Genomic DNA, 17481 nt, shown 5'->3' with positions numbered 1-17481 from the left:
CATTTATTCCCAAGACCCACTCCCAAGAGCAGAACTCTTCAACAACTACTGACTCAACCATTTTATCATATTAAAGGAAACAAAATAGGGTGTATGAAAATATTTTAATGCGCAGGTCTCACTCAACAAAGTTTTCTCTGAGTCATTGTATACTCTAAGTTACAACATACTCTATAGCTCAACATAAATACATTCCTTTTAATTCTTCATAGGTTGACACTTGCTCTTTATTTATTAGCCAAAGACTGAATAGAACTTTGAGCAATCTCCTGAATAGGTGGGGAAACCAGTTCCAGTAGGTTCAAATGACTCCTACTTAGACGTAGGAACTGGAAATCTGTATAAACACTGTGAGGAAGCTGGGCCAAGACTAAACCAATCAGAATTAAAGAAAGACAGGGAGGGGAGTTACACCACAAATTCTCATGTCTGTTGGCTTTATTGCTGTAGCATTAGCATTAAAAAGGGTCATAGTTGCTTCTTTAATTTCTGTGTCATTGAAAAGAATTAGCCAGGGCAATGGTTTATTCATCCTTGTGATTCATAGATTATTTTAACTGGGAAGAAGAGCATTTATGTTTGTTTAGTGCCTCGTGCATGGGATTTTCCTTACATTAGCTCATTTTATCCCCATATTAATGGTTTGAGATACATTTTATCTTTTTACACATAAGGAAATTATAGATGGGAGGTAAATAACTTGGCCGAGGTCATCAGCTTTAAGTTGGAGAGCTATTACTGAAACTCAGGAAGGCTGTATCGGATCATGAATAAGACGTGTAGTCACTTAAGTCTGTGGAGTTTGTTAAGCTGCTTAACCTTCCTGTGCCTCAGTTAACTCAGTTTTAAATCAGGAATAATATTCATACCTCCTCTTATGGTTGTTATAAGTTAAGATTTTACAGCGTAGTTTGACACATAGGCATTTTCGTTTATTATTGGTGGGAGTATAAATTGGTATTTCCTCTTTGGGAGGCAACTTGGTAATTGCTTAAATGGGAAGCCTAATACATCACCATTATTACTGTTGTTAAAAATTTGTAATATAATTGAGAAACACATGGACAAATTAAAAAATTTAAATTAAAAAATTTAAATTAAAAAATTTAAAATGTGCATCTTCTCTCTCCCAGCAATTCTAATCTAGGAATTTATCCTTCAGATATGTTCACACATATGCATGAAACTATTTATACATGATGTTCATTTTGGCACCATTAGTAATAGCAAAGACTAAGAAAACAGAAAAATCAATTAGGAACAGATTAAATTAAGATATGTAAAATGTACTGTATGACCTCTAAGATATATTCCGAATTGAAAGAAAAGGTGGCATATTATTTGTACAATTCTGCCATTTGGATATAAGAGTGTGTGTGTAATACAAATATCAATACTTTTATGTACCTTAAGTATTTTTTCAATTATATACAAGGAACTGTTTACCACTGCATTTGGAGAAGGAGGTTGAAGAGATAATTTCTTATGCAAATATTTTTTTTTAAATACAAAAGAATCAATTTTTAAAAATACTACAATATTGCATTATTGAACTAAGGAGAACTGTTAGCTACTCATAGGCAGTTGGATTGAGATAATCCCCCAATCCTGGTAGGCAGGACCCTTTTAGTGAAACATAGGGGCTGTAAGAACCTGGCTGCCCATGTGGAGATCCAGAAGATGCCTCTGAGTGTCAAAGAAAGATTGAGATTCACTACAATTTTATCAGCACAATTAGGATTTAAAAGAAGCATCTAGAACACATTTCTGTATTTCTTTCATATTTTATGACTCTTCTTTCTAAATCCTACTATTTCTTCAGCCTCATCTCTGTATTAGTCAGCTCAGACTGTTGTAACAAAATACCATGACTGGATAGCTTAAACAAAAGGAATTTATATCTCACATCTCTGGAGGCTAGCAAGTCCCAGATTAAGGTGCTGGCTGACAGTTTCCTGAATTCCCTGGTGAGGGCCTTTTTTTTTCCTTGTAGATGGCTGCCTTCTCACTGTTTCACAAAGGGTGGAATTGGAGGAGGCAAGTTCTCTTAGGTCTCTTCTTTTATAACGGGCACTAATCCCACAAGGGGCCACACCCTTATGACCTCATCTAAACCTGATTACCTACCAAGAGCCACATCTCCAAATACCATCACATTGGGAGTTAGGGCTTTAAGATATGAATTTTGGGGGGACACAGTTCAGTCTATAGCACTTTCATTTGTGCTAAAATATTAAGCTTAAGTTTTATAATAGGATATTAACTGTATCAGCAGCTTGTTGTTTTCTAAAATTCATGAAATTTCCTTAATTAGCTATATAGAATGTCTATAATCCAGGTCAACTGCCTACAGTATCAGAATCTTAAACACCTTGTTTAAATGGTACATACTGAAAATCTGGCAGAGAGGTAGTTAAGAAAGATTGTCTTGGGTTATGCATGTATTCATTGCTGTATATACTCCAAATTCTCTTAATGTTTTTTCCTTATAAAAGCCTTCCCTAAATGCAAGCTGGTGCAGCCACTCTGGAAAACGGTATGGAGGCTCCTCAAAAAGTTGAAAATAGAGCTACCCTACGACCCAGCAATTGCACTACTGGGTATTTACCCCAAAGATACAAATGTAGTGATCCGAAGGGGCATGTGCACCCCAATGTTTATAGCAGCAATGTCCACAATAGCCAAACTATGGAAAGAGCCAAGATGTCCATCAACAGACGAATGGATAAAGAAGATGTGATACACACACACACACTGGAATATTATGCAGCCATCAAAAAACCCCGAAATCTTGCCATTTGCAACGACGTGGATGGAGCCAGAGGGTATTATGCTAAGCGAAATAAGTCAATCAGAGAAAGACAAGTATCATATGATCTCACTGATACGAGGAATTTGAGAAACAAGACAGAGGATCATAGGGGAAGGGAGGAAAAAATTAAACAAGATGAAACCAGAGAGGGAGACAAACCATAAGAGACTCTTAATCTCAGGAAACAAACTGAGGGTTGCTGGAGTGGTGGGTGGTGGGAAGGATGGGGTGGCTGGGTGATGGACATTGGGGAGGGTAATGTGCTATGGTGAGAGCTGTGAATTGTGTAAGACTGATGAATTACAGACCTGTACCTCTGAAACAACACATTATATGTTAAAACAAAACAAAACAAAACAAAACAGGGGCGCCTGGGTGGCTCAGTCGTTAACCGTCTGCCTTCGGCTCAGGTCATGATCCCAGGGTCCCGGGATCGAGCCCCGCATTGGGCTCCCTGCTCCGCGGGAAGCCTGCTTCTCCCTCTCACACTCCCCTTGCTTCTGTTCCCTCTCTCGCTGTCTCTCTCTCTCTGTCAAATAAATAAATAAATAAAATCTTAAAAAAAAAAAACAAGAAGATAGTAGGAAGGGAAAAATGAAGGGGGGGAATCGGAGGGGGAGACGAACCATGAGAGACTATGGACTCTGAGAAACAAACTGAGGGTTTTAGAGGGGAGGGGGTGGGAGGATGGGTTAGCCCGGTGATGGGTATTAAGGAGGGCATGTATTGCATGGAGCACTGGGTGTTATATGCAAACAATGAATCATGGAACACTACATCAAAAACTAATGATGTAATGTATGGTGACTGACATAATAAAATAAAATTAAAAAAAAAAAAGCTTTCCCTAATACTAGATGGAAACAAGAGGATATCCTCCCCCGCTTTAACTCTTGATGGATGCTAAGAAGAAAATTAACACTGCTATCACAATTTGTAATTATTTTATTTTTATATCTTTTTTACTTTATTTTCTGACTCCTCTACAAAAATGTAAGCTCCATAAAGGCAGGGACTATGGCTATTTTGTTCACAAATGTGTCCCCAAACCCAGTACAAACACTTGCTAAATATGAACCAATGTTCTTGGATCAAGTTAGATCATAAGAAGGCTACATATCTGGGGGCGCCTGGGTGGCTCAGTCATTGGGCGTCTGCCTTCGGCTCAGGTCATGATTCCAGGTCCTGGGATCGAGCCCCGCATCGGGCTCCCTGCTCAGCGGGAGGCCCGCTTCTCCCTCTCCCGCTCCCCCTGCCTGTGTTCCCTCTCTCGCTGTGTCTCTGTCAAATAAATAAATAAAATCTTTAAAAAAAAAAAAAAGAAGGCTACATATCTGGACAATGATATCTTTGTATTGCTTTTATAGAACTGTCTCTCAATTGTTGGTCATGGATTTTTATCTTAGGTTGCTCTCAAAACTAACCATGCAGATTTAATTTATCTATTCATTGCGAAACCAATATTGATATTATTGATATCTTATTCCCTCTATTGTCACATAGGAGCTGGGTCTCTCCCAGGAAAATCTTATCCCTCAAATATTTGTAGGTAATTATTTTAAATTATAAAACATTCATTAAGTATAATTAAGTTTCTATCTTAATTGCAGCTAAAAGAAAACTCCAGGTTTGATGCTCAAACATAGCCACTCTGTTGACTCTTATTATTGGCATAGGCTTCCCCCTCCCAATTTTGGTTCTATTTAAGGAGTCTTATTGTAAATATCTCCTCCTTCTGTCTCTCTCTTTTTTTAAAGATTTTATTTATTTATTTGAGAGAGTGAGTGAGTGAGAGAGAGCATGAGCCGGGGGAGGAGCAGAGGGAGAGGGAGAAGCAGACTCCCTGCAGAGCAGGGACTCAATCCTAGGACCCTGGGATCATGGGCCCAGCTGAAGGCAAACACTCAACCAACTGAGACACCCAGGTGCCCCTCCTCCTTCTCTTTTTGAATAATTCATCTCAAATACTTTCTATATGAAGTAAAATGTGAGTACGTTAAATTGATGAAAATAAATTGCATTGCTTTTGTGTTATTTTCCCATTTCTTTACTGCTAAGATTTGAGTCCATGACATATTTTGGTTTTTGGCTTAATATTATCAGCATCTGGTCTCTGTCTGTCCTTTCTCTTTTCTGTTTTCTCCTGTTCCCTCCCACCAAAGACATCTTTCTCTCCCATAATACCACTGTTGCTGCCACCTCTTGTATCATGAACTGTCCCATAACATCTGACAGTATACCATACACACTTTCTTCCTCAGGATGTGCCTAGCTTTTCCTGTGTATAGCTTGGCTATAAATATATTCTTGGCTTCATCTTCTCTACTTTACAATACCTCTAATGCTCCTGTAACACAAACTATTACCAATATAAAATCCGTGTCATTTGTTTCTTCTTTAATAATCCTTGAAGTCCATTTACTGGTAAAAATCCTTTTAAACCTTAGGAATAATACTCATCTATCACTAAACAGATTTTCTATATTTATAGATTAGATTATAATTATAGTGCCTTATTTTATTAGTTGTATTGATAAATAGCCCTACATAATTGTAAATTAAGCATTAGAAGTAATCCCTTAGCCCTCTCTTGTCCCAACCAAAAATATAATTGTATATTATATAGTATATAGTATATATAAAACATATAGCACACATACACATACACATGTACATTTTCCCCAAAGTCCTTTCAGAATGATATAATATAATAAATTTACCAAAAGATAAAATTAGGATGATGAGAGGCAATTAGAAACTGGAAAAACATAGCATTAATTTGGCAACTGATTAACTACTTTTCTATTGAGTAGAAGATAAGCATCCAACTCTGAGAAGAACTAAGTCTCAATCTTTGACATTGTTTCCTCAAATGTGCAGGTATTAAAAAGAATTATAATTGAGCACAGCGTTTCAAATTTATTACTTAGTATATAACATAGCAGGTACTAAATTTAATTGAAGAATGAAACTAAAGAAGATATCATAGGAAAATAAAGTGGAATCTTGTAAAATTAAAGACCTCGTTTTTCATATAAATTGTTTAGTAGAAGTTGCTTAACTAGGAGTGTGGAAGAAAATTGCAAAGTCTCTTTATTTTAGACATGGTTGTATTCACACATGCTTCAACCTGGTAATAAATCAGCCTGGGAACCTTTTACATAAAGGGATGTCACTATAAATTAGCTTTTACATTTTATCTTAAGTAGTATCATCATAAAATATTTAATCAAGACACTAAAGCTGTCAAAGTAGGTGGATAATTTGAGACCTGGTGTGTAAAAAAGACTTGATTCTTTCATTCTTTCTTGTTATATAAATTTTGATCTGTGAATTTACCAGAAATTGCCACAGTAACAACAATAGATAACTTATTTACAAATTATAACTATAACAAATGTTTGGCAATCAGAGATGCTATTTAAATACTTTGGTTAGAAACTAACCAGAACAGACTAAATTTAAAGAAAATAACACACCAAAATGCTTTGTCTTATTTTGTTCTGAAACAAAGAAGATATTCTTACCATGCAGATGGTTTTTTCCTATTCTTTCTTTTTTATTTAGGTTATCTTTCCATATATTTCTCAGTTTTTTTTACAGATTTGAATAATAATAATAATAATAATAATAATAATAATAATAATTTGACTTTACATACAAGATAAAAATTGATCTTTTCCACATTCTTATTAGGCAGGGAGAGTAGGAAACAGATAAAGAAACTGAAGCCTAGAAGGGTCACTGGGTGTCCCTTCTGTCCTGGCTTCTTATACTTCAGAAGGCCGCATGAGCCCATCTTATGGCTACTTGTGAGGATTACCATTTTGTTTGCTTCTTCCTAGTGGAGGATCCTTGCTTTCCTTTTCATTGGCTCTTTGACCCACAGGCTGTACCAGTTAACTATTGCCTGCCTTGGGCTCTTCTTGACTTCTTCTATGACTGGTTTAGCTCTGCATTTCTGACTTTGATCTTTGACTTTACTGTTTGTTCTCTGCCTGCCTGCAACCACAGAGGCTATGAAAATCACTTCCTGCCATCTGCCCCAGTTCCTTGAGCCTATTTTAGCCAGGCCAGCTCTGTCCAGCCTCCTACCATGGGAGGAGGATTAGATAGCCTGCCTGGAGCAACGAAGTCTGGATGATAACACAAATAAAAGCACTTTTAGAATGTGCCATTCAAATTGTTGAAAATGACAACCGTCACAAATTCTTAACTATTTTCAGTCATTACCAGCCTGGCTACATTGATCAAACAAATATTGTGAAGGTAGATCTGAGAATTCCTCTTACTTTTTAAAGCTGAAGTAATAAATTCCCCAGGTAAAGACTTCAAACATCTGTTGACTTAATTAGAGAAGAAATGCTTCAAGGATGAATTCTTTTCCTAAACTTGGTTGTCTTTTCAACAGATGATACATCTGAAACAATAGGTAGGGAGCAGATGTGGGATAGTCTGAGTCCTAGCTTGCATTTGGCAAAACTCTGACTACAGAGTGAAACCATTAAAGATGTTGTCAGTGAGATTGATGATGTTATGCATTTTGAAATCGTCCTTGACAAATTATATAAAATGCACAATTCTTCTCCAAGGACACATCATGAATTGTAGCAAAATGTAACATACACTTTCTCAGGGGCAAGAATTTTATTAGTTCACGGAGGCACATTCAGATTGAGTTAAGACAGATTCTGAAATAATTCTACTAAAATATGTCATTGTAAATAGGTTCAGAATCAAATGGAAAAAGAAGCATGAATGAACTGAGAAGGGGCTGTTTAAATAACACATGACCCTCTCCCAGTGTTTGATTCCCCCTTCCATATTGGAGTGAGGAAGGTGGGCCTTGCAGAAGCAGGTCCCAAGGGTTGTGAGATCATGGATGATAAACCTGAATCCAGAGAGCCAGTCCAATGTTTTGGTCTGAGTTTCTTAAGCAGGAGTGACTTGCTTTGTCCTATGAAGGAACCAGAGGCATATCTTCCTAGATGGATTGGGTCAAATTTCACCTCCCCTGCCCCCAGTTATTGATAACTTAAAATATTATTTTGTATTAAAATAGAAATAGATATGATATATAATTTTAAATTCCCATCAACTTTTAAAATGAAGAATAAGAATTCAAAGAAATCTTGAGCTTGCATTGATTGACCACCCCTCCAACTAATGGCATGCCTTTACCTGCCTTTGACTTAAGGATACTTATATGGATATGCTGAAAAAGAACAGAAAGATAGCAAAAAAGCTGTGTATCTAAGCATGGAGTCAGAACGGACAGGCAAGGTACAACCTTAGGAAGCTTGGAGGAACTCCAGAGACCAAAGCTGAAATCCATGCAAGACTGAATAAATAAGCTAGTTCTCTTCCTTATTTCCTACCTGCCTCCTTTCCATACAACTAAAGCAGAAAGTCATTGACTCTCAGGGTTCAGAGAGACATTTTAGGGCCATTAAATCCAATCTTCTTATTACATAAAAATTCCACAAGAGTCTTAAGAAGTAGTTTTCAAGTGTCTTCTGGAATACTTTCAAAGACAAAGAACTCTTTACTATGTAAGGAAGCTCTTTCTACCTTCCAAGGATGTGAATTGTTTAGGAGGTACAGGGTTGTTATGAACACTAGTTTCTAAAGTCAGATAGTAAGAAGAAAAATTGGCCTTAGGAATCTATTTATCCTGACTTCTCATTCAGTGCTTTTTTTCCACAAAACTTCAGTAGAAATACTTGATTATAAATTGGTCTAAAGGAAACTGACTTGGCAGCTGTAAGGGAAGTCCTAATTTAAGCCAGAGGGAAAAGAACAAATGACATCATAGGAAGTTATGAAACCGAATTCAGTAGAGAGACAGGCAGAGTTATTGACCACAACCCAAGACAACTTATTCTTCAGTAAAAATGTCCTAAGACCCACTAGTGGAATATTTCCTCCTTTTTTCCTCATTTTCCCCTCCTAAATTCAAGAGTTTGCAGGTGGCCCAGATACACACCATTACCTCAGAGGGGACATATTTTAAAGCTATTGTCCTATTTTTAAATCAACAAAATTAAAGAATCTACAATAAATCACAAGTGATTCTAGCATTCTACAAAAAATTCTATAAAAATATCTACAAAAAATCCTACAAAAACAAAAATCACAGTCATTCTATAATTACCTCCAATTCTAGAGCATCAACTGCATATCACTTTCCAAAAAAATATATATAGGACATTATTTTGAAGTGACAAAAATGTTGCACTTGTAATTAAGCAATGGATTCTTCTCTCTTATCAAGTGCAAAACTTCTGTAAAGATTTTATTTGTATTTTATACATAATATCCACCACTCTAGGATATCATCATCATTCCCCTTTAATGCCATATTAACTGAAAATCTATCCAAAGATAGGATATATATGAAAGCCAACCAAATTTGGGGATTCCCAGACTGACATTTAGCTCCTGCTCACCAGCCACTAAAAGGCTTATAATGGAATGTGCCTGGTCTACTAATGTACATAGAGTTCTCAAACTCTTATTAGAGAGACCAGTGAGGAAAATTATCCTATTCATACAATAGCAGAAGAGACTCTAGTGATTCAAACCTCCTTAAAGCATGACTGGACATCCTAGGATAAGGAGACATGTGAGAAATATCATCAGCATTAAAGAGAACAAGCAAGGCCAACATATAGAAAACTGACTTGAGGAACTAATAATAATCTGAGCTATAAACAATTTTGAATTTACTTGTAAGTTCAACCACTATAATAGTCTTATGGGGTAGATACTGTATTATCCCATTTTATGGATGAATAAATTAAGACACAGTGCATCCACGGGCCGGGCCTCACATGCAGGGAACAATCTTCATTCTATAGTGCCCCCTGCGTGAACCCCTAGGGTCCACTTGGCTAGAATGCCTCCAGCAATTCTAAGAGAAACGAACTCAGAATGGAATTCAACCTTCTCCGCTTCAAAACAAAAAGCAGAAAGAAGCTACTTGGACTGAGAAGGCAAAGATCATGCTTAAAGCAGAAAAATTTTAAGATCAAATTATTAGCAGAAAAAGATAAATACAGTCTTTTCCACAATCCCTCCAAAAAAGATTTCATTACTGAACATAGTGTGGTGGAAGAACTGGAAAACAAATTATTGGTAGAAATGAGGAAGAGCAAAAATCCAGCAACAATTGGCCAAAACACATAATGATGTAGAGACTCCAACGTTAAAGGAAGAGACACTTACACCTAATTTTATTGAAAAGCTCAGAGAAATAATGGAGCCAGTTGAAAATGCAATGAACACTTTTAAATAAGAGAAGCTGATAAATGAAGAGCTTATTAAAGAAGAGAAAATAACTAATGAGTGCCATATCCAGAAAAACTGACACATGGGCTTTGGGTCACTCAGAAACACAGAGAGATTTCATAGAAATGTCAAGCAAAGTTCCTATAAACAAAGTACCATCACATGTTCTTCCAAGAGAAATATAGATTCTAAAAAATTCTTTCAACAAACAGGAAGATGACAAGGGCACTGGACTATGATGATTACTAGAACTTTGTAACAGTGAGGAACAAACATAAAGAGAAGCCTACATTTATGGGAGAAATTCTAGAACACTACCCTGGAAGAACACAGGATAAAGTGCAACATCATGAAAAATGCTAGAAAAATTTCTGACTCTAGGAGAAAGGAAAAAAAAGTCTATTAAGAATTGGAAAACTAAAAACAGCAAAAATTTGGGGATTTTCAAGTTAAAGACAGGATATACTTATGCTTCTTCATAATAAACAAGAAGACAATGAAAGTAAAAAGAGGAACAAAGAAGAAAATTGCCAGTTGAAGCTTGCAAAAAAAACAGAAAAGTATATAAATATCAATGAACTATGGTTCTTATATTTAAAAGAAGTTAAGAGAAAGAGAAAAATGTAGCAGAAGGAGCACCGGTGCTAGTTTAAACTAAAGTTACTATTAGAAAGTTATGCCCAGGAGAAATAAAAATAGGAAGGACTTTTAAGGCTTGAAAAGGAGACATGGGCAAAGGCAGAAACCAGGAGAAACACTGGTGATGAAATTTCCAGGTTTCAAGAAAGAGATTTACATAACCTTGTATCAAAAATTCTAGATAGGCAAAGGAAGAGGAGAGGGCAGAAAACCAAGAAAACCAGACAAATTAAGAGTGAAAACATGCTAGTAGAGATCCCTCTAGGCTTTACAAACTTATCAAAATTTGGAAAGAATGAACCAAAGATATAGGACCAACTTCTGGGCCACTTCTGCATATTCCCCACTGGGATCTTTCGACTTAGAGACAGGGACAACAGAGAACATGAGATAATGAACTTGGTATACGGTTGGTGAGAATGTTAGCAAATTCAATTATTCTGGGAAATACAGTGACAAAACATCTTTAAATAATACTAACCTCATCAGTTAATCATTAATTGCGTTATATGTGAATTGGCAGGTATGAGGTTCCATACTGACATTGCCGTGAATATTTTCTATTTATATTAAGAAAATATTTAGTTTATAAGTTGGCCTATGACTGATGTAAAAGCTATTGAAGTGAGTTTACATTACAAACATTACTTCATTTAATGCACAGCAAATTGAGAAGATTTTTGTTTCCTTATGGAATAACAAAATTAATTGGAACAAGTTCAGAGTGGTATTTTTTTAAACCAAAAATCTGTAACCTTTAGAACTTGGAGGTAAGTTGGCTTGAGTAAAAAAAAAATGTGAAGTTTTCTTTTTAGAGTTATAAGTTCATACTTCTAATAACAAATTGATAGTTTGACAATTACTGCATTTTTGTATGATAAGCATTTTGTATTTGAAGCAAAAAAACAAAAACAAACAAAAAAAAAAACAAAGGAAAGAAAGAAAATGAAAAAGAAAAGAAACTAAAACACAAAGTTCCCAAAGGACACAAAACCGTTACACAGCTGACATTCAAACCCAGGCTGTCTTGTTCTAGAGTCCATTCTCTTAACTACTATCTATGCAGACCACCTCCAGTAGCAGAAAATTTTAAATAGCTAATATTCTAGCTAAGTATCTAGTGGATACTGAGAAAGTGTTATAAACTTAAAATAAGAACAGGATACTCTGAGAAAGGAATAAACAGAAACCCAGAAAGAGTGCCTAGATGTGAAAAATGTGACTAAGTTGAATAAAACAATAAAAGGACCAGAAAAGCATTTCTCGGAGCTACCACCAGAGTAGTTCCAGGAGATTCGGTTTATGGAGGACCCCACATCTGCAGTGACTGAACCCAGCAGTCCCTGGAGCTGTTCCCATGGTTATGGGGTCAGGTTGCTGCTGCTGCTACAAAGGGGTCTGCGGTGACAGCTACTTTTGGTCCCTTGGGCCACCTAAGGACACAACCCGACAGCACCTTGCCTGCTGCACCTGCGGCATATTTTGCCTCCTACCCTGGGGACTCGTTGTTGCTGAGGAACTCGTGGGCACCAATAACTATACAACCTGCAGTTACTGAGGACTTACCCCATGGAACGATCCTTGACCGAAAGGAGACGGGACAGGGCAACTATACTGTCACCCCTCAGAGGGACTGTGTGGAGACGCAGAGCTTTCCGCTTCCCTTCTGAAGCTGTGCTGGAGGACCCAGCGCTCAGCTTTTCACGAAGCCGTGGCCTTCTCCATAATGCTCCTTCCTCTCTTTGCTCTCTTGCTTCGTACCCATTTTCTCTCTCTCCTGGTTCTCTGGCACTGCACTCCCCAGCAGTAAGCTTTTACCTCAGGTGCTGTCTTCTAGGAGACCCAGTCCATGACAATAGGCTTCGAGAAGGGCAGGATCAATCCTGAAGCGTTACCGCGAGGACCACGCTGCCCAGAAGCCTCACCTCGCGGGATCTCTGCCGTTCTTCGGAGGCAGGCGGGGGAGCGCTGGGATGAGAAGCACCTGAGTGCCCGGGTACCCGAGGCCCCTGCGCTCCTCTGTAAGGGGTCTCGCTCACGCCATCTGTCAGCCAGACCCCAGTGCTCATGCAAGCCTCGGCTCCTCTTGCCCCCTTAGAGTCACAGGGCAGCCGGCCTTGCCCCAGGGGCCCGGCCAGGTGTGGGGAACGGGCTCCGGCCCAAAGGCTGTGCAGGAGCCGACCACTGAGGCCAGATGCAGGGCGGGAACTGTGCATATGTGGGCTGGAAATCTACAGACTTCCAGGAAGGCTCACCAAGTGCCCAGAAAATGAATGAAAAAGACCATTTCCTAGACAAATCAGCAGGACATGCTGAGCAATAAACAAGAGCAACAAGTAAACAAAAGATCATAAAAGCTTCAACGGAAAAAAAAATATGTCATTTACAAAGGGACAAGAATCAGTCTGGCATGAGCACTGTTGGAGTCTAGAAAACAGGGGAGCAATGCCTTCAAAGATTACAATCGTCAAACTGCCAGCCAGGGTGAAAGCAAAACAAAACAAAGAAAAAATTCAGACATGCAAAGAATTAGATAATTTACCCCATACACATTTTTTAAAAGAAGTTACCCAAGACTGTACTCCAGGAAAAGAGGCATATTCAAGAAAATAAGAAGACAGACTGACGAGACAGTGATTTCCACTTGGAAGGGCAAAAAAGAGAAGTTCTAGGATCACAGGTAACCAGACAACTAAAAACAAAACCAGCCAGTTTGGAACAGAATGGAAGTCTGGGTAAAAAAGGATGCTGCATGGACTAGTATGATGTAGAGTCTGAAAATGTGAAGGAGATGATCAAGGCAAATGCTATAAGAAATCAAGAAAGCAATTTAAAATTTTAGGCAAAATACATAAGAAAGTCACTATCTAAAGAAGGAAGGGACGCCTGGGTGGCTCAGTCGTTAAGCGTCTGCCTTCAGCTCAGGTCATGATCCCGGGGTCCTGGGATGGAGCCCTGCCTCAGGCTCCCTGCTCAGCAGGAAGCCTGCTTCTCCCTCTCCCACTCCCTCTGCTTGTGTTCCCTCTCTCGCTGTGTCTCTCTCTGTCAAATAAATAAAATCTTAAAAAAAAAATAAAAAAGATGAAGGAAATTATAATGTTACATAATTTTAAATAATTGGGGAGTATACGAAAAGTTAATCCATTTGACCTCGATGCTTGGAATTGTCCAGCAGCGGCATAGGGTCATGAAATCAGGGAAGGAAGTGTAATTCCAGCCCACTATTTGGCAACATTATAATTTCCTTCATAGTGGACAGTATTTACAGAGTACTAGTAATAGAATGCTGTTTGTTGGTTTCCATCGTTTAGCATAATCTATATATAAAGCAAGAGAGATTTGGGTATGGTAGAAGGATAAAGTGTAATGATAAAGTCCAAGTGTAACTGATACAAGATAGGAGGTGGAAGGAGAGGGATGAAAGGAATGTTCATATTCTTATTTTACCGAATGGGGAAATAAGAAATACTGTTGAAGGTGGATGGAAAATTCAACCATGAGAATTAATAGATTATTTGGGGATAGAGTGCAATGAAAAGTGAAGAGGGATACCCAGGATAGAATCCCAAAGAATATCAAAAGTTAAAAAAAAAGTGTGAGGCAGTAAGCACAAACACCTGGAAGTCACAAAAAAGGAGGCAGAAGAGCAAATGAAGAAGGTGTTCTGACAAGGAAGTCTTGGGGAGAGGCTGAGCTCAACTGTAACAACTGCTGGTGAGGTCAAGCAAGATCAGGACTGGGTGTGTCCTTTGCATCTGGTGGCAGGGGGAAGGATGATGGGAGCTGTAGCCACAGAGCAGCGTGTTGACAAAGAAAGTGAGGCACAGTAGCAACAGATTTGGGTGATGCTACAGCTTGGGAGTGAAGGAGAGGAAAGGAAAAGGTAGCAAACAAACAGTGACATTGGATCACAGGACCATTTTGGAGTTGTCAGGCGTAGAGGGAGATGGACACATTCAAATGCTGATTGGAAGTTGGTGGTGGAGAGGGAGGGGTTGATCCGGAAGGATACGACCGATGGGTGGACTCCAGAGACTAGAGAACGTTGTCCACAGAACAAGGCACTTCCTCCTCTGCAGGGGGAGGAAGGAGGTAGCAGATGATGTAATTACAGTTAGATGTGTAGCAGGCAGGAATTTGGGGAAGTTCCTGTCTGACAGCTTCTAATTCCTTTATGAAGAAAGAAGGCTGCCCATGTCTGCTGAAAGAGAACAAGCAAGCAGATTAGGACTTGCTTTATTGTGTGATTTTTCTTCAGCATTCAACAATCCAGGGCAGAGGCAAGGCAGGTGGAGAGCTGAGTCCATTCAGGATTGGGGTTTTGCCAGGTGGGTGCAAAAGGTGCATAGTATTTTCTGGGAGCGCAAAGGGAGGAAGGCAGGGACAGGCCAATTAGCAAAAGGCTAATTTGTCAAAGGCTAATTTTGCAAATAGTGAAAAGAATTTCAGTTAAGTAATGAAATAAACTTTTTTAATGGAAAGCGGGAAACAAGAGGGTCATAAGCTGCACTTTGAATAACGAACCCAACACAAATTATGTTTACATTCAGGATTATTAACCTAACTTGGGCTAGAGGAAAGCCCTGAATGCCCTCTTCTAAAACTGGGTAATTGAAAATTCCAGAACGTAGGGATTCTCTCCTACTTAAGCTCAGTCTTTGCAGACAATAGAGAAGCATCCTAAAGAAATAGGCTCAGCTCACTTGAAGAAGCCTCATGTTTAGGTGCCAACTGGGGCAGGAAACATCTGATTGTAAACTTCTTTGGAACTATTCCACTGTGATGGGAAAGATGCATGAAAATGTGGACTATTCTAGAAAAGGGCTTGATATTCCTGGAGGCAGCCAACTGGGCATTGTGCTTCCTTGGCCTCAGCTCTGCTCAGCTTTTCTGGAATGGCATTTTGGCAGCTCAAGTCCCTTCATCAGGCATCTGTGGGACTTCAGTGATGGTGCTGGCTCAGGAAAAGAGCTATGCCAGGTGATGATGAACTTTGGTCCAAAGACACTATGAGTTTGCAATGACTGCAGGAGCTGCTTTTGACTCAGGTCCTCTAAGAAGGTCTAACAGTCAGGATTCTGTGGCATGAAAACAAAGCGCTCCCCATATTAGGGGATGTTGAGGGATACAGGGCATTTCTGAAGATGATTGAGATGTGTAGTGGTGCTCACTGCTGCCATATACCCCGTAAAATAGACCTGACCAAAGTCTATTATTAGAGATTAATTTCAGCCTCTTTTCTTTGTTTGCTGCTATTGCCTGCAAGCTCAGGAGCATCATTTAGCAATACACTGACACATGCTTTTTGTACCAGAGGTGAGGCTGAGAGGAGAAGGGAACTGCGGACTTACTCAAGTCCAAGGATTCTTATTCATTAGGGCGCAGGGTCTATTTCCTTTCTTCTTTTTCTTCTGAAACCTCACGTTATCTGGGTCTCCTTTGAGATTTTTATCTCCTTTCACTTTGAACTGTAGTTATTTATTTAAATGTCATCTCCTCTTACACTTTGGGCCAGATTTTGCAAAATGGCTGTGGTGGGTACATTTGACCTGCAGGTATTTTTTTTTTTCCTTTTACCTCACGTAGAACTTTAAAAAACAAAAAACCTAGAACTGGTTACCAGATATAAAATTTAGAAGCCTTCACATAAAAATGTGGATTTATAACTTCTCTTAAAATATCAGAGGATCTGCAGCACTAGCTACAGTTTCCCACGTCTGAAGCTGAGTAGTAGCTGCCCCTTTTATTAGAGCATGCACTTTCCAGGACACCCCAGTCCCCACCCAGGTGCTTTGCCTACTATAATGCCTTTTTTTGCCTCTGGGAATCTTGAGACTAGTTAGGAAAATATGATTGTAGATTGAGTGTGAGTCAGTAAGAACTTGGACTGCTCCAAGTGGTGGCTGGGAAGAAATAAGAAGGGAAGAACACAAGAAAGACAGTATAAAGGAAGAATTTTCAACATTCAGTGACTGATCCAGTATGGGTTGACAAGAAAGGAGTTGTGACCCTGAGTGGCCAGTGGAGTGATGATGTTTATAAGTATGGTTGGTAGCCAGTCAGATGCTTTTTACCAGATCGTGCACACATCCCCCAGCTGCTTCGAGAGTTGGCTGGTAATTACTTGCAGTTGCCCCTTTCTCCAGAAAATCGCTATCCATGAAAGGAATGAGAACACTAACATTGAGAGGTTACACATAGTGCTCTCTGGGGAGATGGCAGCACAAAGTCAATGGTTCACTGACATGGATGTACAAAACACAGACCTTCTTGCCTCAAGATGGGATCAACTCAGTGGTATAATTTATGCTTCACAGATCCCCACAAATCAGGCAGAAGCTGGATTCCGGTTGGGACCACAGCCTTATTTAGTTTCCTTCTCTGAATCTCACTTGCTTCACTCCATTTTTTTTTTTTTTTAAGATTTATTTATTTGTTTTGCGGGGGAGGGGAAGAGGGAGAGACAGAATCCCAAGCTGACTCCCCACTGAGCATGGAACCTTATGCGAGGTTCTATCCCACAACTCTGAGATCATGACCTGAGCAGAAATCAAGGGTCAGTCGCTTAACTGACTGAACCACGTAGGCGCCCCTGCTTTCCTCCTTTTATCCTGAGAGTGCTTTCTCAATAAATCATGAACGCCAGAATCTCAGTAAATTAGGTACTTCTTGGGAACCCAGCCTTAGATAGTTTTCATAACAGAATTATGTAGCTTAAAACTTGGGAAATGACTAACAGT

General features: G+C 38.9%; 1 pseudogene; it reads left to right on the top strand.

Annotated features, from left to right (window-relative positions):
• LOC118519654 (coiled-coil domain-containing protein 112 pseudogene) overlaps positions 1 to 11130 on the top strand; it is a 36920-nt pseudogene extending 25790 nt beyond the window's left edge.
• Positions 11131 to 17481: the final 6351 nt, after the last annotated feature.

Source organism: Halichoerus grypus, chromosome 9 (genome assembly GCF_964656455.1).
Source record: "Halichoerus grypus chromosome 9, mHalGry1.hap1.1, whole genome shotgun sequence".
In the NCBI taxonomy this organism is placed as follows: domain Eukaryota; kingdom Metazoa; phylum Chordata; class Mammalia; order Carnivora; family Phocidae; genus Halichoerus; species Halichoerus grypus.
This window is presented reverse-complemented; position numbering and strand designations above follow the sequence as displayed.